At 48.2% G+C, this 24,751-nt stretch overlaps 2 non-coding genes across 2 annotated transcripts; both read left to right on the top strand.

The window, feature by feature from the left end:
• Window positions 1-15,195: 15,195 nt before the first annotated feature.
• Window positions 15,196-15,269, top strand: TRNAW-CCA (transfer RNA tryptophan (anticodon CCA)). Its single transcript has one exon. It is a non-coding gene; the product is annotated as a tRNA-Trp (tRNA).
• A 4,621-nt stretch (window positions 15,270-19,890) lies between these two features.
• TRNAW-CCA (transfer RNA tryptophan (anticodon CCA)) lies at window positions 19,891-19,964 on the top strand. The gene has a single exon. It is a non-coding gene; the product is annotated as a tRNA-Trp (tRNA).
• The last annotated feature ends 4,787 nt before the right edge of the window (window positions 19,965-24,751 follow it).

Here is a 24,751-nt window from a genome sequence, read left to right on the forward strand (position 1 = left end):
AGAGGGCTCTCGCACAGTCTCCGTCCTCGCCGTTAGATAGCGTTCTACGTCACACTCGCGGCATTACAGGGCGTGCTACGTCCACCGCTATTGTCGAGGGTGGCGCTGGTAAACACTCTCAAGGTTCGCTTACACGCAGTAAACATAAATACCCACGAAAGCAGCAGATTGGACAGCCGTCGCCGTAGCTCAGTTGGTAAGAGCACCGGACGCGATATTCGGAGGTCGTGGGTTCGGATCCCACCGGCGGCATGGATGTTTTTCTCTGCTTTATAAGTAATTTTATATAAAACGATTGATTGGCAGTACAAAAAAAGATTGAAAACATTCCACTATGCCCCTTGGTTTTGGTGACTGTTTGCTTCATTAATATGTTTATCAAATGAGCCCCTCATTTCCTTTACCTTGCCTGCTAATAGCTTAACGCAGGTCTCGGTTTTGGCAGTCTTGTTGCCATAGGTAGCATAAGAGGGCTCTCGCACAGTCTCCGTCCTCGCCGTTAGATAGCGTTCTACGTCACACTCGCGGCATTACAGGACGTGCTACGTCCACCGCTATTGTCGAGGGTGGCGCTGGTGAACACTCTCAAGGTTCGCTTACACGCAGTAAACATAAATACCCACGAAAGCAGCAGATTGGACAGCCGTCGCCATAGCTCAGTTGGTAAGAGCACAGGACGCGATATTCGGAGGTCGTGGGTTCGGATGCCATCGGCGGCATGGATGTTTTTTATGCTGCTTTATAAGTAATTTTATTTAATCTGATTGATGGGCACTACAAAAAAAAGATTGAAAACATTCCTCTATGCCGCTTGGTTTTGGTGACTGTTTGCTTCCTTAATATGTTTATCAAATGAGCCCCTCATTTCCTTTACCTTGACTGCTAATAGCTTAACGCAGGTCTCGGTTTTGGCAGTCTTGTTGCCATAGGTAGCATAAGAGGGCTCTCGCACAGTCTCCATCCTCGCCGTTAGATAGCGTTCTACGTCACACTCGGGGCATTACAGGACGTGCTACGTCCACCGCTAAGGTTGAGGGTGGCGCTGGTGAACACTCTCAAGGTTCGCTTACACGCAGTAAACATAAATACCCACGAAAGCAGCAGATTGGGCGGACGTCGCCGTAGCTCGGTTGGTAAGAGCACCGGACGCGATATTCGGAGGTCGTGGGTTCGGATCCCACCGGCGGCATGAATGTTTTTTATGCTGCTTTATAAGTAATTTTATTTAAACCAATTGGTGGGCACTACAAAAAAAAAGATTGAAAACATTCCTCTATGCCGCTTGGTTTTGGTGACTGTTTGCTTCCTTAATATCTTTATCAAATGAGCCCCTCATTTCCTTTACCTTGTCTGCTAATAGCTTAACGGGGGTCTCGGTTCTGGCAGTCTTGTTGCCATAGGTAGCATTAGAGGGCTCTCGCACAGTTTCCGTCCTCGCCGTTAGATGACGTTCTACGTCACACTCGCGGTAATACAGGACGTGCTACGTCCACCGCTAAGGTTGAGGGTTGCGCTGGTGAACACTCTCAAGGTTCGCTTACACGCAGTAAACATAAATACCCACGAAAGCAGCAGATTGGACATCCGTCGCCGTAGCTCAGTTGGTAAGAGCACCGGACGCGATATTCGGAGGTCATGGGTTCGGATCCCACCAGCGGGATGGATGTTTTTTCTGCTACTTTATTAGTAATTTTATATAAACCGATTGATTGGCACTACAAAAAAAAGATTCAAAACATTCCTCTATGCCCCTTGGTTTTGGTGACTGTTTGCTTCCTTAATATGTTTATCAAATGAGCCCCTCATTTCCTTTACCTTGTCTGCTAATAGCTTAGCGGGGGTCTCAGTTCTGGCAGTCTTGTTGCCATGGGTAGCATAAGAGGGCTCTCGCACAGTCTCCGGTCTCGCCGTTAGATAGCGTTCTACGTCACACTCGCGGCATACAAGACGTGCTACGTCCACCGCTATGGTCAAGGGTGGCGCTGGTGAACACTCCCAAGGTTTGCTTACACGCAGTAAACATAAATACCCACGAAAGCATCAGACTGGACAGCCGTCGTCGTAGCTCAGTTGGTAAGAGCACCGGACGCGATATTCGGAGGCCGTGGGTTCGGATCCCACCGGCGGCATGGATGTTTTTTCTGCTGCTTATGAGTAATTTTCTTTAAACCGATTGATTGGCACTACAAAAAAAAGATTAAAAACATTCCCCCATGCCCCTTGGTTTCGGTGACTGTTTGCGTCCTTAATATGTTTATCAAATGAGCCCCTCATTTCATTTACCTTGTCTGCTAATAGCTTAACGGGGGCCTCGGTTCCAGCAGTCTTGTTGCCATAGGTAGCATTAGAGGGCTCTCGCACAGTTTCTGTCCTCGCCGTTAGATGACGTTCTACATCACACTCGCGGTAATACAGGACGTGCTACGTCCCCCGCTATGGTTGAGGGTGGCGCTGGTGAACACTCTCAAGGTTCGCTTACACGCAGTAAACATAAATAAACAAGAAAGCATCAGATTGGACATCCGTCGCCGTAGCTCAGTTGGTAAGAGCACCGGACGCGATATTGAGAGGTCATGGGTTCGGATCCCACCAGCGGCATGGATGTTTTTCTGCTGCTTTATAAGTAATTTTTTTAACCGATTAATTGGCACTACAAAAAAAAAAGATTAAAAACATTCCCCTATGCCCTTGATTTCTGTGACTGTTTGCTTTCGTAATATGTTTATCAAATGAGCCCCTCATTTCCTTTACCTTGTCTGCTAATAGCTTAACGGGGGTCTCGGTTCTGGCAGTCTTGTTGCCATAGGTAGCATAAGAGGGCTCTCGCACACTTTCCGTCCTAGCCGTAAGATGACGTTCTACGTCACACTCGCGGTATTACAGGACGTGCTACCTCCACGGCTATGGTCGAGGGTGGCGCTGGTGAACACTCTCAAGGTTCGCTTACACGCAGTAAACATAAATACCCACGAAAGCAGCAGACTGGACAGCCGTCGCCGTAGATCAGTTGGTAAGAGCACCGGACACAATATTCGGAGGCCGTGGATTCGGATCCCACCGGCGGCATGGATGTTTTTTCTGCTGCTTATGAGTAATTTTCTTTAAACCGATTGATTGGCACTACAAAAAAAAGATTAAAAACATTCCCCCATGCCCCTTGGTTTCGGTGACTGTTTGCGTCCTTAATATGTTTATCAAATGAGCCCCTCATTTCCTTTACCTTGTCAGCTAATAGCTTAACGGGGGTCTCGGTTCTGGCAGTCTTGTAGCCATAGGTAGCATAAGAGGGCTCTCGCACAGTTTCCGTCTTCGCCGTTAGATGGCGTTCTACGTCACACTCGCGGTATTACAGGACGTGCCACGTCCACCGCTATGGTCAAGGGTGGCGCTGGTGAACACTCCCAAGGTTTGCTTACACGCAGTAAACATAAATACCCACGAAAGCAGCAGATTGGACAGCCGTCGCCGTTGCTCAGTTGGTAAGAGCACCGGACGCGATATTCGGAGGTCGTGGGTTCGGACCCCACCGGCGGCATGGATGTTTTTTCTGCTGCTTTATAAGTAATTTTCTTTAAACCGATTGATTGGCACTACAAAAAAAAGATTGAAAACATTCCCCTATTCCCCTTGATTTCGGTGACTGTTTGCTTCCGTAAAATGTTTATCAAATGAGCCCCTCATTTCCTTTACCTTGTCTGCTAATAGCTTAACGGGGGCCTCGGTTCCAGCAGTCTTGTTGCCATAGGTAGCATTAGAGGGCTCTCGCACAGTTTCCGTCCTCGCCGTTAGATGACGTTCTACGTAACACTCGCGGCGTTACAGGACGTGCTACGTCCACCGCTATTGTCGAGGGTGGCGCTGGTGAACACTCTCAAGGTTCGCTTACACGCAGTAAACATAAATACCCACGAAAGCAGCAGATTGGACAGCCGTCGCCGTAGCTCAGTTGGTAAGAGCCCCGGACGCAATATTCGGAGGCCGTGGATTCGGATCCCACCGGCGGCATGGATGTTTTTTCTGCTGCTTATGAGTAATTTTCTTTAAACCGATTGATTGGCACTACAAAAAAAGATCAAAAACATTCCCCCATGCCCCTTGGTTTCGGTGACTGTTTGCGTCCTTAATCTGTTTATCAAATGAGCCCCTCATTTCCTTTACCTTGTCTGCTAATAGCTTAACGGGGGTCTCGGTTCTGGCAGTCTTGTAGCCATAGGTAGCATAAGAGGGCTCTCGCACAGTTTCCGTCTTCGCCGTTAGATGGCGTTCTACGTCACACTCGCGGTATTACAGGACGTGCCACGTCCACCGCTATGGTCAAGGGTGGCGCTGGTGAACACTCCCAAGGTTTGCTTACACGCAGTAAACATAAATACCCACGAAAGCAGCAGATTGGGCAGCCGTCGCCGTAGCTCAGTTGGTAAGAGCACCGGACGCGATATTCGGAGGTCGTGGGTTCGGACCCCACCGGCGGCATGGATGTTTTTTTCTGCTGCTTTATAAGTAATTTTCTTTAAACCGATTGATTGGCACTACAAAAAAAAGATTGAAAACATTCCCCTATTCCCCTTGATTTCGGTGACTGTTTGCTTCCGTAAAATGTTTATCAAATGAGCCCCTCATTTCCTTTACCTTGTCTGCTAATAGCTTAACGGGGGCCTCGGTTCCAGCAGTCTTGTTGCCATAGGTAGCATTAGAGGGCTCTCGCACAGTTTCCGTCCTCGCCGTTAGATGACGTTCTACATCACACTCGCGGTAATACAGGACGTGCTACGTCCCCCGCTATGGTTGAGGGTGGCGCTGGTGAACACTCTCAAGGTTCGCTTACACGCAGTAAACATAAATAAACAAGAAAGCATCAGACTGGACAGCCGTCGCCGTAGCTCAGTTGGTAAGAGCACCGGACGCGATATTTGGAGGTCGTGGGTTCGGATCCCACCGGCGGCATGGATGTTTTTCTGCTGCTTTATAAGTAATTTTATATAAAACGATTGATTGGCACTACAAAAAAAGATTGAAAACATTCCTCTATGCCCCCTTGGTTTTGGTGACTGTTTGCTTCCTTAATATGTTTATCAAATGAGCCCCTCATTTCCTTTACCTTGCCTGCTAATAGCTTAACGCAGGTCTCGGTTTTGGCAGTCTTGTTGCCATAGGTAGCATAAGAGGGCTCTCGCACAGTCTCCGTCCTCGCCGTTAGATAGCGTTCTACGTCACACTCGCGGCATTACAGGACGTGCTACGTCCACCGCTATTGTCGAGGGTGGCGCTGGTGAACACTCTCAAGGTTCGCTTACACGCAGTAAACATAAATAACCACGAAAGCAGCAGATTGGACAGCCGTCGCCGTAGCTCAGTTGGTAAGAGCACCGGACGCGATATTCGGAGGTCGTGGGTTCGGATCCCACCGGCGGCATGGATGTTTTTTCTGCTGCTTTATAAGTAATTTTATTTAAACCGATTGACTGGCACTACAAAAAAAAGATTGAAAACGTTCCTCTATGCCCCTTGGTTTAGGTGACTGTTTGCTTCCTTAATATGTTTATCAAATGAGCCCTTCATTTCCTTTACCTTGCCTGCTTATAGCTTAACGGAGGTCTCGGTTCTGGCAGTCTTGTTGCCATAGGTAGCATAAGAGGGCTCTCGCACAGTCTCCGTCCTCGCCGTTAGATAGGGTTCTGCGTCTCACTCGCGGCATTACAGGACGTGCTACGTCCACCGCTATTGTCGAGGGTGGCGCTGGTGAACACTCACAAGGTTCACTTACACGCAGTAAACATAAATATCCACGAAAGCAGCAGATTGGACAGCCGTCGTCGTAGCTCAGTTGGTAAGAGCACCGGACGCGATATTTGGAGGTCGTGGGTTCGGATCCCATCGGCGGCATAAATGTTTTTTATGCTGCTTTATAAGTAATTTTATTTAATCCGATTGATGGGCACTACAAAAAAAAAAGATTGAAAACATTCATCTATGCCGCTTGGTTTTTGTGACTTTTTGCTTCCTTAATATGTTTATCAAATGAGCCCCTCATTTCCTTTACCTTGCCTGCTAATAGCTTAACGGAGGTCTCGGTTCTGGCAGTCTTGTTGCCATGGGTAGCATAAGAGGGCTCTCGCACAGTTTCCGTCCTCGCCGTTAGATGACGTTCTACGTGACACTCGCGGTATAACAGGACGTGCTACGTCCACCGCTATGGTTTAGGGTGGCGCTGGTGAACACTCTCAAGGTTCGCTTACACGCAGTAAACATAAATACCCACGAAAGCAGCAGATTGGACATCCGTCGCCGTAGCTCAGTTGGTAAGAGCACCGGACGCGATATTCGGAGGTCATGGGTTCGGATCCCACCAGCGGCATGGATGTTTTTTCTGCTGCATTATAAGCAATTTTCTTTAAACCGATTGATTGGCACTAGAAAAAAAAGATTAAAAACATACCCCTATGCCCCTTGATTTCGGTGACTGCTTCCGTAATATGTTTATCAAATCAGCCCCTCATTTCCTTTACCTTGCCTGCTAATAGATTAACGGGGGTCTCGGTTCTGGCAGTCTTGTTGCCATAGGTAGCATAAGAGGGCTCTCGCACAGTTTCCGTCCTCGCCGTTAAATGACGTTCTACGTGACACTCGCGGTATTAGAGGACGTACTACGTCCACCGCTATGGTTGAGGGTGGCGCTGGTGAACACTCTCAAGGTTCGCTTACACGCAGTAAACATAAATAACCACGAAAGCAGCAGATTGGACATCCGTCGCCGTAGCTCAGTTGGTAAGAGCACCGGACGCGATATTCAGAGGTCGTGGGTTCGGATCCCACCGGCGGCATGGATGTTTTTTCTGCTGCTTTAAAAGTATTTTTATTTAAACCGATTGATTGGCACTACAAAAAAAAAGATTTGAAACACTCCTCTATGCCGCTTGGTTTTGGTGACTGTTTGCTTCCTTAATATATTTATCAAATGAGCCCCTCATTTCCTTTACCTTGCGTGCTAATAGCTTAACGGAGGTCTCGGTTCTGGCAGTCTTGTTGCCATAGGTAGCATAAGAGGGCTCTCGCACAGTCTCCGTCCTCGCCGTTAGATAGCGTTCTACGTCACACTCGCGGCATTACAGGACGTGCTACGTCCACCGCTATTGTTGAGGGTGGCGCTGGTGAACACTCTCAAGTTTCGCTTACACGCAGTAAACATAAATACCCACGAAAGCAGCAGATTGGACAGCCGTCGCCGTAGGTCCGTTGGTAAGAGCACCGGACGCGATATTCGGAGGCCGTGGGTTCGGATCCCACCGGCGGCATGGATGTTTTTTCTGCTGCTTATGAGTAATTTTCTTTAAACCGATTGATTGGCACTACAAAAAAAAAGATTAAAAACATTCCCCCATGCCCCTTGGTTTCGGTGACTGTTTGCGTCCTTAATATGTTTATCAAATGAGCCCCTCATTTCATTTACCTTGTCTGCTAATAGCTTAACGGGGGCCTCGGTTCCAGCAGTCTTGTTGCCATAGGTAGCATTAGAGGGCTCTCGCACAGTTTCCGTCCTCGCCGTTAGATGACGTTCTACATCACACTCGCGGTAATACAGGACGTGCTACGTCCCCCGCTATGGTTGAGGGTGGCGCTGGTGAACACTCTCAAGGTTCGCTTACACGCAGTAAACATAAATAAACAAGAAAGCATCAGATTGGACATCCGTCGCCGTAGCTCAGTTGGTAAGAGCACCGGACGCGATATTGAGAGGTCATGGGTTCGGATCCCACCAGCGGCATGGATGTTTTTCTGCTGCTTTATAAGTAATTTTCTTCAAAAGCCGATTGATTTTCACTACAAAAAAAGATTAAAAACATTCCTCTATGCCGCTTGTTTTTTGTGACTGTTTGCTTCCTTAATATGTTTATCAAATGAGCCCCTCATTTCCATTACCTTGCCTGCTAATAGCTTAACGGAGGTCTCGGTTCTGGCAGTCTTGTTGCCATAGGTAGCATAAGAGGGCTCTCGCACAGTTTCCATTCTCGCCGTTAGATGACGTTCTACGTCACACTCGCGGTATTACAGGACGTGCTACGTCCACCGTTATGGTCGAGGGTGGCGCTGGTGAACACTCTCAAGGTTCGCTTACACGCAGTATACTTAAATACCCACGAAAGCAGCAGATTGGACAGCCGTCGCTGTAGCTCAGTTGGTAAGATCACAGGACACGTTATTAGGAGGTCGTGGGTTTGGATACCGCTGGCGGCATGGATGTTTTTTCTGCTGCTTATAAGTTATTTTTTTAAACCGATTAATTGGCACTACAAAAAAAGAATAAAAACATTCTCCTATGCTTTGATTTCTGTGACTGTTTGCTTCCGTAATATGTTTATCAAATGAGCCCCTCGTTTCCTTTACCTTGTCTGCTAATAGCTTAACGGGGGTCTCGGTTCTGGCAGTCTTGTTGCCATAGGTAGCATAAGAGGGCTCTCGCACAGTCTCCGTCTTCGCCGTTAGACAGCGTTCTACGTCACACTCGCGGCATTACAGGACGTGCTACGTCCACCGCTATTGTTGAGGGTGGCGCTGGTGAACACTCTCAAGGTTCGCTTACACGCAGTAAACATAAATACCCAAGAAAGCAGCAGATTGGACAGCCGTCGTCGCAGCTCCGTTGGTAAGAGCACCGGACGCGATATTCGGAGGTCGTGGGTTCGGATCCCACCGGCGGAATGGATGTTTTTTATGCTGCTTTATAAGTAATTTTATTTAAACCGATTGATGGGCACTACAAAAAAAAAGATTGGAAACATTTCCCTATGCCCCTTGGTTTCGGTGACTGTTTGCTTCCTTAATATGTTTATCAAATGAGCCCCTCATTTCCTTTACCTTGTCTGCTAATAGCTTAACGGGGGTCTCGGTTCTGGCAGTCTTGTTGCCATAGGTAGCATAAGAGGGCTCTCGCACAGTTTCCGTCCTCGCCGAAAGATGACGTTCTACGTCACACTCGCGGTATTACAGGACGTGCTACGTCCACCGCTATGGTCGAGGGTGGCGCTGGTGAACAGTCTCAAGGTTCGCTTACACGCAGTAAACATAAATACCCACGAAAGAGGCAGACTGGACAGCCGTCGCCGTAGCTCAGTTGGTAAGAGCACCGGACGCGATATTCGGAGGCCGTGGGTTCGGATCCCACCGGCGGCATGGATGTTTTTTCTGCTGCTTATGAGTAATTTTCTTTAAACCGATTGATTGGCACTACAAAAAAAAGATTAAAAACATTCCCCCATGCCCCTTGGTTTCGGTGACTGTTTGCGTCCTTAATATGTTTATCAAATGAGCCCCTCATTTCCTTTACCTTGTCTGCTAATAGCTTAACGGGGGTCTCGGTTCTGGCAGTCTTGTAGCCATAGGTAGCATAAGAGGGCTCTCGCACTGTTTCCGTCCTCGCCGTTAGATGGCGTTCTACGTCACACTCGCGGTATTACAGGACGTGCTACGTCCACCGCTATGGTTGAGGGTGGCGCTGGTGAACACTCTCAAGGTTCGCTTACACGCAGTAAACATAAATAAACAAGAAAGCATCAGACTGGACAGCCGTCGCCGTAGCTCAGTTGGTAAGAGCACCGGACGCGATATTCGGAGGCCGTGGGTTCGGATCCCACCGGCGGCATGGATGTTTTTTCTGCTGCTTATGAGTAATTTTCTTTAAACCGATTGATTGGCACTACAAAAAAAAAGATTAAAAACATTCCCCCATGCCCCTTGGTTTCGGTGACTGTTTGCGTCCTTAATATGTTTATCAAATGAGCCCCTCATTTCATTTACCTTGTCTGCTAATAGCTTAACGGGGGTCTCGGTTCTGGCAGTCTTGTAGCCATAGGTAGCATAAGAGGGCTCTCGCACAGTTTCCGTCTTCGCCGTTAGATGGCGTTCTACGTCACACTTGCGGTATTACAGGACGTGCTACGTCCACCGCTATGGTCAAGGGTGGCGCTGGTGAACACCCCCAGGTTTGCTTACACGCAGTAAACATAAATACCCACGAAAGCAGCAGATTGGACAGCCGTCGCCGTAGCTCAGTTGGTAAGAGCACCGGACGCGACATTCGGAGGTCGTGGGTTCGGACCCCACCGGCGGCATGGATGTTTTTTCTGCTGCTTTATAAGTAATTTTATTTAAACCGATTGATTGGCACTACAAAAAAAAGATTGAAAACATTCCCCCATGCCACTTGGTTTCGGTGACTGTTTGCGTCCTTAATATGTTTATCAAATGAGCCCCTCATTTCCTTTACCTTGTCTGCTAATAGCTTAACGGGGGTCTCGGTTCTGGCAGTCTTGTTGCCATAGGTAGCATAAGGGGGCTCTCGCACAGTCTCCGTCCTCGCCGTTAGATCGCGTTCTACGTCACACTCGCGGCATTACAGGACGTGCTACGTCCACCGCTATTGTTGAGGGTGGCGCTGGTGAACACTCTCAAGGTTCGCTTACACGCAGTAAACATAAATACCCACGAAAGCAGCAGACTGGACAGCCGTCGCCGTAGCTCAGTTGGTAAGAGCACCGGACGCGATATTGGGAGGTCGTGGGTTCGGATCCCACCGGCGGCATGGATGTTTTTTATGCTGCTTTAAAGTTATTTTTTTTAAACCGATTAATTGGCACTACAAAAAAAAAGATTAAAAACATTCCCCTATGCCCTTGATTTCTGTGACTGTTTGCTTCCGTAATATGTTTATCAAATGAGCCCCTCATTTCCTTTACCTTGTCTGCTAATAGCTTAACGGGGGTCTCGGTTCTGGCAGTCTTGTTGCCATAGGTAGCATAAGAGGGCTCTCGCACAGTTTCCGTCCTAGCCGTAAGATGACGTTCTACGTCACACTCGCGGTATTACAGGACGTGCTACCTCCACCGCTATGGTCAAGGGTGGCGCTGGTGAACACTCCCAAGGTTTGCTTACACGCAGTAAACATAAATACCCACGAAAGCAGCAGATTGGACAGCCGTCGCCGTAGCTCAGTTGGTAAGAGCACCGGACGCGATATTCGGAGGTCGTGGGTTCGGACCCCACTGGCGGCATGGATGTTTTTTCTGCTGCTTTATAAGTAATTTTCTTTAAACCGATTGATTGGCACTACAAAAAAAAGATTGAAAACATTCCCCTATTCCCCTTGATTTCGGTGACTGTTTGCTTCCGTAAAATGTTTATCAAATGAGCCCCTCATTTCCTTTACCTTGTCTGCTAATAGCTTAACGGGGGCCTCGGTTCCAGCAGTCTTGTTGCCATAGGTAGCATTAGAGGGCTCTCGCACAGTTTCAGTCCTCGCCGTTAGATGACGTTCTACATCACACTCGCGGTAATACAGGACGTGCTACGTCCCCCGCTATGGTTGAGGGTGGCGCTGGTGAACACTCTCAAGGTTCGCTTACACGCAGTAAACATAAATAAACAAGAAAGCATCAGATTGGACATCCGTCGCCGTAGCTCAGTTGGTAAGAGCACCGGACGCGATATTCGGAGGTCATGGGTTCGGATCCCACCAGCGGCATGGATGTTTTTCTGCTGCTTTATAAGTAATTTTCTTCAAAAACCGATTGATTTTCACTACAAAAAAAGATTAAAAACATTCCTCATTCCGCTTGGTTTTTGTGACTGTTTGCTTCCTTAATATGTTTATCAAATGAGCCCCTCATTTCCATTACCTTGCCTGCTAATAGCTTAACGGAGGTCTCGGTTCTGGCAGTCTTGTTGCCATAGGTAGCATAAGAGGGCTCTCGCACAGTTTCTATTCTCGCCGTTAGATGACGTTCTACGTCACACTCACGGTATTACAGGACGTGCTACGTCCACCGTTATGGTCGAGGGTGGCGCTGGTGACCACTCTCAAGGTTCGCTTACACGCAGTATACTTAAATACCCACGAAAGCAGCAGATTGGACAGCCGTCGCTGTAGCTCAGTTGGTAAGATCACAGGACGCGTTATTCGAAGGTCGTGGGTTTGGATACCGCTGGCGGCATGGATGTTTTTTCTGCTGCTTATAAGTTATTTTTTTAAACCGATTAATTGGCACTACAAAAAAAAGATTAAAAACATTCCCCTATGCCCTTGATTTCTGTGACTGTTTGCTTCCATAAAATGTTTATCAAATGAGCCCCTCATTTCCTTTACCTTGTCTGCTAATAGCTTAACGGGGGTCTCCGTTCTGGCAGTCTTGTTGCCATAGGTAGCATAAGAGGGCTCTCGCACAGTTTCTATTCTCGCCGTTAGATGACGTTCTACGTCACACTCGCGGCCTTACAGGACGTGCTACGTCCACCGCTATTGTTGAGGGTGGCGCTGGTGAACACTCTCAAGGTTCGCTTACACGCAGTAAACATAAATACCCACGAAAGCAGCAGATTGGACAGCCGTCGCCGTAGCTCCGTTGGTAAGAGCACCGGACGCGATATTCGGAGGTCGTGGGTTCGGATCCCACCGGCGGCATGGATGTCTTTTATGCTGCTTTATAAGTAATTTTATTTAAACCGATTGATGGGCACTACAAAAAAAAAGATTGAAATCATTTCCCTATGCCCCTTGGTTTCGGTGACTGTTTGCTTCCTTAATATGTTTATCAAATGAGCCCCTCATTTCCTTTACCTTGTCTGCTAATAGCTTAACGGGGGTCTCGGTTCTGGCAGTCTTGTTGCCATAGGTAGCATAAGAGGGCTCTCGCACAGTTTCCGTCCTCGCCGTAAGATGACGTTCTACGTCACACTCGCGGTATTACAGGACGTGCTACGTCCACCGCTATGGTCGAGGGTGGCGCTGGTGAACACTCTCAAGGTTCGCTTACAAGCAGTAAACATAAATACACACGAAAGCAGCAGACTGGACAGCCGTCGCCGTAGCTCAGTTGGTAAGAGCACCGGACGCGATATTCGGAGGCCGTGGGTTCGGATCCCACCGGCGGCATGGATGCTTTTTCTGCTGCTTATGAGTAATTTTCTTTAAACCGATTGATTGGCACTACAAAAAAAAAGATTAAAAACATTCCCCCATGCCCCTTGGTTTCGGTGACTGTTTGCGTCCTTAATATGTTTATCAAATGAGCCCCTCATTTCCTTTACCTTGTCTGCTAATAGCTTAACGGGGGTCTCGGTTCTGGCAGTCTTGTAGCCATAGGTAGCATAAGAGGGCTCTCGCACAGTTTCCGTCTTCGCCGTTAGATGGCGTTCTACATCACACTCGCGGTATTACAGGACGTGCTACGTCCACCGCTATGGTCAAGGGTGGCGCTGGTGAACACTCCCAAGGTTTGCTTACACGCAGTAAACATAAATACCCACGAAAGCAGCAGATTGGACAGCCGTCGCCGTAGCTCAGTTGGTAAGAGCACCGGACGCGATATTCGGAGGTCGTGGGTTCGGACCCCACCGGCGGCATGGATGTTTTTTCTGCTCCTTTATAAGTAATTTTCTTTAAACCGATTGATTGGCACTACAAAAAAAAGATTGAAAGCATTCCCCTATTCCCCTTGATTTCGGTGACTGTTTGCTTCCGTAAAATGTTTATCAAATGAGCCCCTCATTTCCTTTACCTTGTCTGCTAATAGCTTAACGGGGGCCTCGGTTCCAGCAGTCTTGTTGCCATAGGTAGCATTAGAGGGCTCTCGCACAGTTTCCGTCCTCGCCGTTAGATGACGTTCTACATCACACTCGCGGTAATACAGGACGTGCTACGTCCCCCGCTATGGTTGAGGGTGGCGCTGGTGAACACTCTCAAGGTTCGCTTACACGCAGTAAACATAAATGAAGAAAGCATCAGATTGGACATCCGTCGCCGTAGCTCAGTTGGTAAGAGCACCGGACGCGATATTCGGAGGTCATGGGTTCGGATCCCACCAGCGGCATGGATGTTTTTCTGCTGCTTTATAAGTAATTTTCTTCAAAAACCGATTGATTTTCACTACAAAAAAAGATTAAAAACATTCCTCTATGCCGCTTGGTTTTTGTGACTGTTTGCTTCCTTAATATGTTTATCAAATGAGCCCCTCATTTCCATTACCTTGCCTGCTAATAGCTTAACGGAGTTCTCGGTTCTGGCAGTCTTGTTGCCATAGGTAGCATAAGAGGGCTTTCGCACAGTTTCCATTCTCGCCGTTAGATGACGTTCTACGTCACACTCGCGGTATTACAGGACGTGCTACGTCCACCGTTATGGTCGTGGGTGGCGCTGGTGAACACTCTCAAGGTTCGCTTACACGCAGTATACTTAAACACCCACGAAAGCAGCAGATTGGACAGCCGTCGCTGTAGCTCAGTTGGTAAGATCACAGGACGCGTTATTCGAAGGTCGTGGGTTTGGATACCGCTGGCGGCATGGATGTTTTTTATGCTGCTTTATAAGTAATTTTATTTAAACCGATTGATGGGCACTACAAAAAAAAGATTGAAATCATTTCCCTATGCCCCTTGGTTTCGGTGACTGTTTGCTTCCTTAATATGTTTATCAAATGAGCCCCTCATTTCCTTTACCTTGCCTGCTAATAGCTTAACGGAGTTCTCGGTTCTGGCAGTCTTGTTGCCATAGGTAGCATAAGAGGGCTTTCGCACAGTTTCCGTCCTCGCCGTAAGATGACGTTCTACGTCACACTCGCGGTATTACAGGACGTGCTACGTCCACCGCTATGGTCGAGGGTTGCGCTGGTGAACACTCTCAAGGTTCGCTTACAAGCAGTAAACATAAATACCCACGAAAGCAGCAGACTGGACAGCCGTCGCCGTAGCTCAGTTGGTAAGAGCACCGGACGCGATATTCGGAGGCCGTGGGTTCGGATCCCACCGGCGGCATGGATGCTTTTTCTGCTGCTTATGAGTAATTTTCTTTAAACCGATTGATTGGCACTACAAAAAAAAAGATTAAAAACATTCCCCCATGCCCCTTGGTTTCGGTGACTGTTTGCGTCCTTAATATGTTTATCAAATGAGCCCCTCATTTCCTTTACCTTGTCTGCTAATAGCTTAACGGGGGTCTCGGTTCTGGCAGTCTTGTAGCCATAGGTAGCATAAGAGGGCTCTCGCACAGTTTCCGTCCTCGCCGTTAGATGGCGTTCTACGTCACACTCGCGGTATTACAGGACGTGCTACGTCCACCGCTATGGTCAAGGGTGGCGCTGGTGAACACTCCCAAGGTTTGCTTACACGCAGTAAACATAAATACCCACGAAAGCAGCAGATTGGACAGCCGTCGCCGTAGCTCAGTTGGTAAGAGCACCGGACGCCATATTCGGAGGTCGTGGGTTCGGATCCCACCGGCGGCATGGATGTTTTTTCTGCTGCTTATAAGTTATTTTTTTTAAACCGATTAATTGGCACTACAAAAAAAAAGATTAAAAACATTCCCCTATGCCCTTGATTTCTGTGACTGTTTGCTTCCGTAATATGTTTATCAAATGAGCCCCTCATTTCCTTTACCTTGTCTGCTAATAGCTTAACGGGGGTCTCGGTTCTGGCAGTCTTGTTGCCATTGGTAGCATAAGAGGGCTCTCGCACAGTCTCCGTCCTCGCCGTTAGATCGCGTTCTACGTCACACTCGCGGCATTACAGGACGTGCTACGTCCACCGCTATTGTTGAGGGTGGCGCTGGTGAACACTCTCAAGGTTCGCTTACACGCAGTAAACATAAATACCAACGAAAGCAGCAGATTGGACAGCCGTCGCCGTAGGTCCGTTGGTAAGAGCACCGGACGCGATATTCGGAGGCCGTGGGTTCGGTTCCCACCGGCGGCATGGATGTTTTTTCTGCTGCTTATGAGTAATTTTCTTTAAACCGATTGATTGGCACTACAAAAAAAAAGATTAAAAACATTCCCCCATGCCCCTTGGTTTCGGTGACTGTTTGCGTCCTTAATATGTTTATGAAATGAGCCCCTCATTTCCTTTACCTTGTCTGCTAATAGCTTAACGGGGGTCTCGGTTCTGGCAGTCTTGTAGCCATAGGTAGCATAAGAGGGCTCTCGCACAGTTTCCGTCTTCGCCGCTAGATGGCGTTCTACGTCACACTCGCGGTATTACAGGACGTGCTACGTCCACCGCTATGGTCAAGGGTGGCGCTGGTGAACACTCTCAAGGTTCGCTTACACGCAGTAAACATAAATACCCACGAAAGCAGCAGATTGGACAGCCGTCGCCGTAGGTCCGTTGGTAAGAGCACCGGACGCGATATTCGGAGGCCGTGGGTTCGGATCCCACCGGCGGCATGGATGTTTTTTCTGCTGCTTATGAGTAATTTTCTTTAAACCGATTGATTGGCACTACAAAAAAAAAGATTAAAAACATTCCCCCATGCCCCTTGGTTTCGGTGACTGTTTGCGTCCTTAATATGTTTATCAAATGAGCCCCTCATTTCATTTACCTTGTCTGCTAATAGCTTAACGGGGGTCTCGGTTCTGGCAGTCTTGTAGCCATAGGTAGCATAAGAGGGCTCTCGCACAGTTTCCGTCTTCGCCGCTAGATGGCGTTCTACGTCACACTCGCGGTATTACAGGACGTGCTACGTCCACCGCTATGGTCAAGGGTGGCGCTGGTGAACACTCCCAAGGATTGCTTACACGCAGTAAACATAAATACCCAAGAAAGCAGCAGATTGGACAGCCGTCGCCGTAGCTCAGTTGGTAAGAGCACCGGACGCGATATTCGGAGGTCGTGGATTCGGATCCCACCGGCGGCATGGATGTTTTTTCTGCTGCTTATAAGTTATTTTTTAAACCGATTAATTGGCACTACAAAAAAAAAAGATTAAAAACATTCCCCTATGCCCTTGATTTCTGTGACTGTTTGCTTTCGTAATATGTTTATCAAATGAGCCCCTCATTTCCTGTACCTTGTCTGCTAATAGCTTAACGGGGGTCTCGGTTCTGGCAGTCTTGTTGCCATAGGTAGCATAAGAGGGCTCTCGCACAGTCTCCGTCCTCGCCGTTAGATCGCGTTCTACGTCACACTCGCGGCCTTACAGGACGTGCTACGTCCACCGCTATTGTTGAGGGTGGCGCTGGTGAACACTCTCAAGGTTCGCTTACACGCAGTAAACATAAATACCCACGAAAGCAGCAGATTGGGCAGCCGTCGCCGTAGCTCCGTTGGTAAGAGCACCGGACGCGATATTCGGAGGTCGTGGGTTCGGATCCCACCGGCGGCATGGATGTTTTTATGCTGCTTTATAAGTAATTTTATTTAAACCGATTGATGGGCACAACAAAAAAAAAAGATTGAAAACATTTCCCTATGCCCCTTGGTTTCGGTGACTGTTTGCTTCCTTAATATGTTTATCAAATGAGCCCCTCATTTCCTTTACCTTGTCTGCTAATAGCTTAACGGGGGTCTCGGTTCTGGCAGTCTTGTTGCCATAGGTAGCATAAGAGGGCTTTCGCACAGTTTCCGTCCTCGCCGTAAGATGACGTTCTACGTCACACTCGCGGTATTACAGGACGTGCTACGTCCACCGCTATGGTCGAGGGTGGCGCTGGTGAACACTCTCAAGGTTCGCTTACAAGCAGTAAACATAAATACCCACGAAAGCAGCAGACTGGACAGCCGTCGCCGTAGCTCAGTTGGTAAGAGCACCGGACGCGATATTCGGAGGCCGTGGGTTCCGATCCCACCGGCGGCATGGATGTTTTTTCTGCTGCTTATGAGTAATTTTCTTTAAACCGATTGATTGGCACTACAAAAAAAAGATTAAAAACATTCCCCCATGCCCCTTGGTTTCGGTGACTGTTTGCGTCCTTAATATATTTATCAAATGAGCCCCTCATTTCCTTTACCTTGTCTGCTAATAGCTTAACGGGGGTCTCGGTTCTGGCAGTCTTGTAGCCATAGGTAGCATAAGAGGGCTCTCGCACAGTTTCCGTCTTCGCCGTTAGATGGCGTTCTACGTCACACTCGCGGTATTACAGGACGTGGTACGTCCACCGCTATGGTCAAGGGTGGCGCTGGTGAACACTCCCAAGGTTTGCTTACACGCAGTAAACATAAATACCCACGAAAGCAGCAGATTGGACAGCCGTTGCCGTAGCTCAGTTGGTAAGAGCACCGGACGCGATATTCGGAGGTCGTGGGTTCGGACCCCACCGGCGGCATGGATGCTTTTTCTGCTGCTTTATAAGTAATTTTCTTTAAACCGATTGATTGGCACTACAAAAAAAAAGATTGAAAACATTCCCCTATTCCCCTTGATTTCGGTGACTGTTTGCTTCCGTAAAATGTTTATCAAATGAGCCCCTCATTTCCTTTACCTTGTCTGCTAATAGCTTAACGGGGGCCTCGGTTCCAGCAGTCTTGTTGCCATAGGTAGCATTAGAGGGCTCTCGCACAGTTTCCGTCCTCGCCGTTAGATGACGTTCTACATCACACTCGCGGTAATACAGGACGTGCTACGTCCCCCGCTATGGTTGAGGGTGGCGCTGGTGAACACTCTCAAGGTTCGCTTACACGCAGTAAACATAAATGAAGAAAGCATCAGATTGGACATCCGTCGCCGTAGCTCAGTTGGTAAGAGCACCGGACGCGATATTCGGAGGTCATGGGTTCGGATCCCACCAGCGGCATGGATGTTTTTCTGCTGCTTTATAAGTAATTTTCTTCAAAAACCGATTGATTTTCACTACAAAAAAAGATTAAAAACATTCCTCTATGCCGCTTGGTTTTTGTGACTGTTTGCTTCCTTAATATGTTTATCAAATGAGCCCCTCATTTCCATTACCTTGCCTGCTAATAGCTTAACGGAGTTCTCGGTTCTGGCAGTCTTGTTGCCATAGGTAGCATAAGAGGGCTTTCGCACAGTTTCCATTCTCGCCGTTAGATGACGTTCTACGTCACACTCGCGGTATTACAGGACGTGCTACGTCCACCGTTATGGTCGTGGGTGGCGCTGGTGAACACTCTCAAGGTTCGCTTACACGCAGTATACTTAAACACCCACGAAAGCAGCAGATTGGACAGCCGTCGCTGTAGCTCAGTTGGTAAGATCACAGGACGCGTTATTCGAAGGTCGTGGGTTTGGATACCGCTGGCGGCATGGATGTTTTTTATGCTGCTTTATAAGTAATTTTATTTAAACCGATTGATGGGCACTACAAAAAAAAGATTGAAATCATTTCCCTATGCCCCTTGGTTTCGGTGACTGTTTGCTTCCTTAATATGTTTATCAAATGAGCCCCTCATTTCCTTTACCTTGCCTGCTAATAGCTTAACGGAGTTCTCGGTTCTGGCAGTCTTGTTGCCATAGGTAGCATAAGAGGGCTTTCGCACAGTTTCCGTCCTCGCCGTAAGATGACGTTCTACGTCACACTCGCGGTATTACAGGACGTGCTACGTCCACCGCTATGGTCGAGGGTTGCGCTGGTGAACACTCTCAAGGTTCGCTTACAAGCAGTAAACATAAATACCCACGAAAGCAGCAGACTGGACAGCCGTCGCCGTAGCTCAGTTGGTAAGAGCACCGGACGCGATATTCGGAGGCCGTGGGTTCGGATCCCACCGGCGGCATGGATGCTTTTTCTGCTGCTTATGAGTAATTTTCTTTAAACCGATTGATTGGCACTACAAAAAAAAAGATTAAAAACATTCCCCCATGCCCCTTGGTTTCGGTGACTGTTTGCGTCCTTAATATGTTTATCAAATGAGCCCCTCATTTCCTTTACCTTGTCTGCTAATAGCTTAACGGGGGTCTCGGTTCTGGCAGTCTTGTAGCCATAGGTAGCATAAGAGGGCTCTCGCACAGTTTCCGTCCTCGCCGTTAGATGGCGTTCTACGTCACACTCGCGGTATTACAGGACGTGCTACGTCCACCGCTATGGTCAAGGGTGGCGCTGGTGAACACTCCCAAGGTTTGCTTACACGCAGTAAACATAAATACCCACGAAAGCAGCAGATTGGACAGCCGTCGCCGTAGCTCAGTTGGTAAGAGCACCGGACGCCATATTCGGAGGTCGTGGGTTCGGATCCCACCGGCGGCATGGATGTTTTTTCTGCTGCTTATAAGTTATTTTTTTTAAACCGATTAATTGGCACTACAAAAAAAAAGATTAAAAACATTCCCCTATGCCCTTGATTTCTGTGACTGTTTGCTTCCGTAATATGTTTATCAAATGAGCCCCTCATTTCCTTTACCTTGTCTGCTAATAGCTTAACGGGGGTCTCGGTTCTGGCAGTCTTGTTGCCATAGGTAGCATAAGAGGGCTCTCGCACAGTCTCCGTCCTCGCCGTTAGATCGCGTTCTACGTCACACTCGCGGCATTACAGGACGTGCTACGTCCACCGCTATTGTTGAGGGTGGCGCTGGTGAACACTCTCAAGGTTCGCTTACACGCAGTAAACATAAATACCAACGAAAGCAGCAGATTGGACAGCCGTCGCCGTAGGTCCGTTGGTAAGAGCACCGGACGCGATATTCGGAGGCCGTGGGTTCGGTTCCCACCGGCGGCATGGATGTTTTTTCTGCTGCTTATGAGTAATTTTCTTTAAACCGATTGATTGGCACTACAAAAAAAAAGATTAAAAACATTCCCCCATGCCCCTTGGTTTCGGTGACTGTTTGCGTCCTTAATATGTTTATGAAATGAGCCCCTCATTTCCTTTACCTTGTCTGCTAATAGCTTAACGGGGGTCTCGGTTCTGGCAGTCTTGTAGCCATAGGTAGCATAAGAGGGCTCTCGCACAGTTTCCGTCTTCGCCGCTAGATGGCGTTCTACGTCACACTCGCGGTATTACAGGACGTGCTACGTCAACCGCTATGGTCAAGGGTGGCGCTGGTGAACACTCTCAAGGTTCGCTTACACGCAGTAAACATAAATACCCACGAAAGCAGCAGATTGGACAGCCGTCGCCGTAGGTCCGTTGGTAAGAGCACCGGACGCGATATTCGGAGGCCGTGGGTTCGGATCCCACCGGCGGCATGGATGTTTTTTCTGCTGCTTATGAGTAATTTTCTTTAAACCGATTGATTGGCACTACAAAAAAAAAGATTAAAAACATTCCCCCATGCCCCTTGGTTTCGGTGACTGTTTGCGTCCTTAATATGTTTATCAAATGAGCCCCTCATTTCATTTACCTTGTCTGCTAATAGCTTAACGGGGGTCTCGGTTCTGGCAGTCTTGTAGCCATAGGTAGCATAAGAGGGCTCTCGCACAGTTTCCGTCTTCGCCGCTAGATGACGTTCTACGTCACACTCGCGGTATTACAGGACGTGCTACGTCCACCGCTATGGTCGAGGGTGGCGCTGGTGAACACTCTCAAGGTTCGCTTACACGCACTAAACATAAATAAACAAGAAAGCATCAGATTGGACATCCGTCGCCGTAGCTCAGTTGGTAAGAGCACCGGACGCGATATTCGGAGGTCATGGGTTCGGATCCCAAGAGCGGCATGGATGTTTTTCTGCTGCTTTATAAGTAATTTTCTTCAAAAACCGATTGATTTTCACTACAAAAAAAGATTAAAAACATTCCTCTATGCCGCTTGGTTTTTGTGACTGTTTGCTTCCTTAATATGTTTATCAAATGAGCCCCTCATTTCCATTACCTTGCCTGCTAATAGCTTAAAGGAGGTCTCGGTTCTGGCAGTCTTGTTGCCATAGGTAGCATAAGAGGGCTCTCGCACAGTTTCCATTCTCGCCGTTAGATGACGTTCTACGTCACACTCGCGGTATTACAGGACGTGCTACGTCCACCGTTATGGTCGAGGGTGGCACTGGTGAACACTCTCAAGGTTCGCTTACACGCAGTAAACATAAATACCCACGAAAGCAGCAGATTGGACAGCCGTCGCCGTAGGTCCGTTGGAAAGAGCACCGGACGCGATATTCGGAGGCCGTGGGTTCGGATCCCACCGGCGGCATGGATGTTTTTTCTGCTGCTTATGAGTAATTTTCTTTAAACCGATTGATTGGCACTACAAAAAAAAGATTAAAAACATTTCCCCATGCCCCTTGGTTTCGGTGACTGTTTGCGTCCTTAATATGTTTATCAAATGAGCCCCTCATTTCCTTTACCTTGTCTGCTAATAGCTTAACGGGGGTCTCGGTTCTGGCAGTCTTGTTGCCATAGGTAGCATAAGAGGGCTCTCGCACAGTCTCCGTCCTCGCCGTTAGATCGCGTTCTACGTCACACTCGCGGCATTACAGGACGTGCTACGTCCACCGCTATTGTTGAGGGTGGCACTGGTGAACACTCTCAAGGTTCGCTTACACGCAGTAAACATAAATACCCACGAAAGCAGCAGATTGGACAGCCGTCGCCGTAGGTCCGTTGGTAAGAGCACCGGACGCGATATTCGGAGGCCGTGGGTTCGGATCCCAGCGGCGGCATGGATGTTTTTTCTGCTGCTTATGAGTAATTTTCTTTAAACCGATTGATTGGCACTACAAAAAAAAAAGATTAAAAACATTCCCCCATGCCCCTTGGTTTCGGTGACTGTTTGCGTCCTTAATATGTTTATCAAATGAGCCCCTCATTTCATTTACCTTGTCTGCTAATAGCTTAACGGGGGTCTCGGTTCTGGCAGTCTTGTAGCCATAGGTAGCATAAGAGGGCTCTCGCACAGTTTCCGTCTTCGCCGCTAGATGGCGTTCTACGTCACACTCGCGGTATTACAGGACGTGCTACGTCCACCGCTATGGTCAAGGGTGGCGCTGGTGAACACTCCCAAGGATTGCTTACACGCAGTAAACATAAATACCCAAGAAAGCAGCAGATTGGACAGCCGTCGCCGTAGCTCAGTTGGTAAGAGCACCGGACGCGATATTCGGAGGTCGTGGATTCGGATCCCACCGGCGGCATGGATGTTTTTTCTGCTGCTTATAAGTTATTTTTTAAACCGATTAATTGGCACTACAAAAAAAAAGATTAAAAACATTCCCCTATGCCCTTGATTTTTGTGACTGTTTGCTTTCGTAATATGTTTATCAAATGAGCCCCTCATTTCCTGTACCTTGTCTGCTAATAGCTTAACGGGGGTCTCGGTTCTGGCAGTCTTGTTGCCATAGGTAGCATAAGAGGGCTCTCGCACAGTCTCCGTCCTCGCCGTTAGATCGCGTTCTACGTCACACTCGCGGCCTTACAGGACGTGCTACGTCCACCGCTATTGTTGAGGGTGGCGCTGGTGAACACTCTCAAGGTTCGCTTACACGCAGTAAACATAAATACCCACGAAAGCAGCAGATTGGGCAGCCGTCGCCGTAGCTCCGTTGGTAAGAGCACCGGACGCGATATTCGGAGGTCGTGGGTTCGGATCCCACCGGCGGCATGGATGTTTTTATGCTGCTTTATAAGTAATTTTATTTAAACCGATTGATGGGCACTACAAAAAAAAAAGATTGAAAACATTTCCCTATGCCCCTTGGTTTCGGTGACTGTTTGCTTCCTTAATATGTTTATCAAATGAGCCCCTCATTTCCTTTACCTTGTCTGCTAATAGCTTAACGGGGGTCTCGGTTCTGGCAGTCTTGTTGCCATAGGTAGCATAAGAGGGCTTTCGCACAGTTTCCGTCCTCGCCGTAAGATGACGTTCTACGTCACACTCGCGGTATTACAGGACGTGCTACGTCCACCGCTATGGTCGAGGGTGGCGCTGGTGAACACTCTCAAGGTTCGCTTACAAGCAGTAAACATAAATACCCACGAAAGCAGCAGACTGGACAGCCGTCGCCGTAGCTCAGTTGGTAAGAGCACCGGACGCGATATTCGGAGGCCGTGGGTTCCGATCCCACCGGCGGCATGGATGTTTTTTCTGCTGCTTATGAGTAATTTTCTTTAAACCGATTGATTGGCACTACAAAAAAAAGATTAAAAACATTCCCCCATGCCCCTTGGTTTCGGTGACTGTTTGCGTCCTTAATATATTTATCAAATGAGCCCCTCATTTCCTTTACCTTGTCTGCTAATAGCTTAACGGGGGTCTCGGTTCTGGCAGTCTTGTAGCCATAGGTAGCATAAGAGGGCTCTCGCACAGTTTCCGTCTTCGCCGTTAGATGGCGTTCTACGTCACACTCGCGGTATTACAGGACGTGGTACGTCCACCGCTATGGTCAAGGGTGGCGCTGGTGAACACTCCCAAGGTTTGCTTACACGCAGTAAACATAAATACCCACGAAAGCAGCAGATTGGACAGCCGTCGCCGTAGCTCAGTTGGTAAGAGCACCGGACGCGATATTCGGAGGTCGTGGGTTCGGACCCCACCGGCGGCATGGATGCTTTTTCTGCTGCTTTATAAGTAATTTTCTTTAAACCGATTGATTGGCACTACAAAAAAAAAAGATTGAAAACATTCCCCTATTCCCCTTGATTTCGGTGACTGTTTGCTTCCGTAAAATGTTTATCAAATGAGCCCCTCATTTCCTTTACCTTGTCTGCTAATAGCTTAACGGGGGCCTCGGTTCCAGCAGTCTTGTTGCCATAGGTAGCATTAGAGGGCTCTCGCACAGTTTCCGTCCCCGCCGTTAGATGACGTTCTACATCACACTCGCGCTAATACAGGACGTGCTACGTCCCCCGCTATGGTTGAGGGTGGCGCTGGTGAACACTCTCAAGGTTCGCTTACACGCAGTAAACATAAATAAACAAGAAAGCATCAGATTGGACATCCGTCGCCGTAGCTCAGTTGGTAAGAGCACCGGACGCGATATTCGGAGGTCATGGGTTCGGATCCCACCAGCGGCATGGATGTTTTTCTGCTGCTTTATAAGTAATTTTCTTCAAAAACCGATTGATTTTCACTACAAAAAAAGATTAAAAACATTCCTCTATGC

Source organism: Amblyomma americanum, chromosome 1, assembly GCF_052857255.1.
Source record: "Amblyomma americanum isolate KBUSLIRL-KWMA chromosome 1, ASM5285725v1, whole genome shotgun sequence".
Taxonomy (NCBI): domain Eukaryota; kingdom Metazoa; phylum Arthropoda; class Arachnida; order Ixodida; family Ixodidae; genus Amblyomma; species Amblyomma americanum.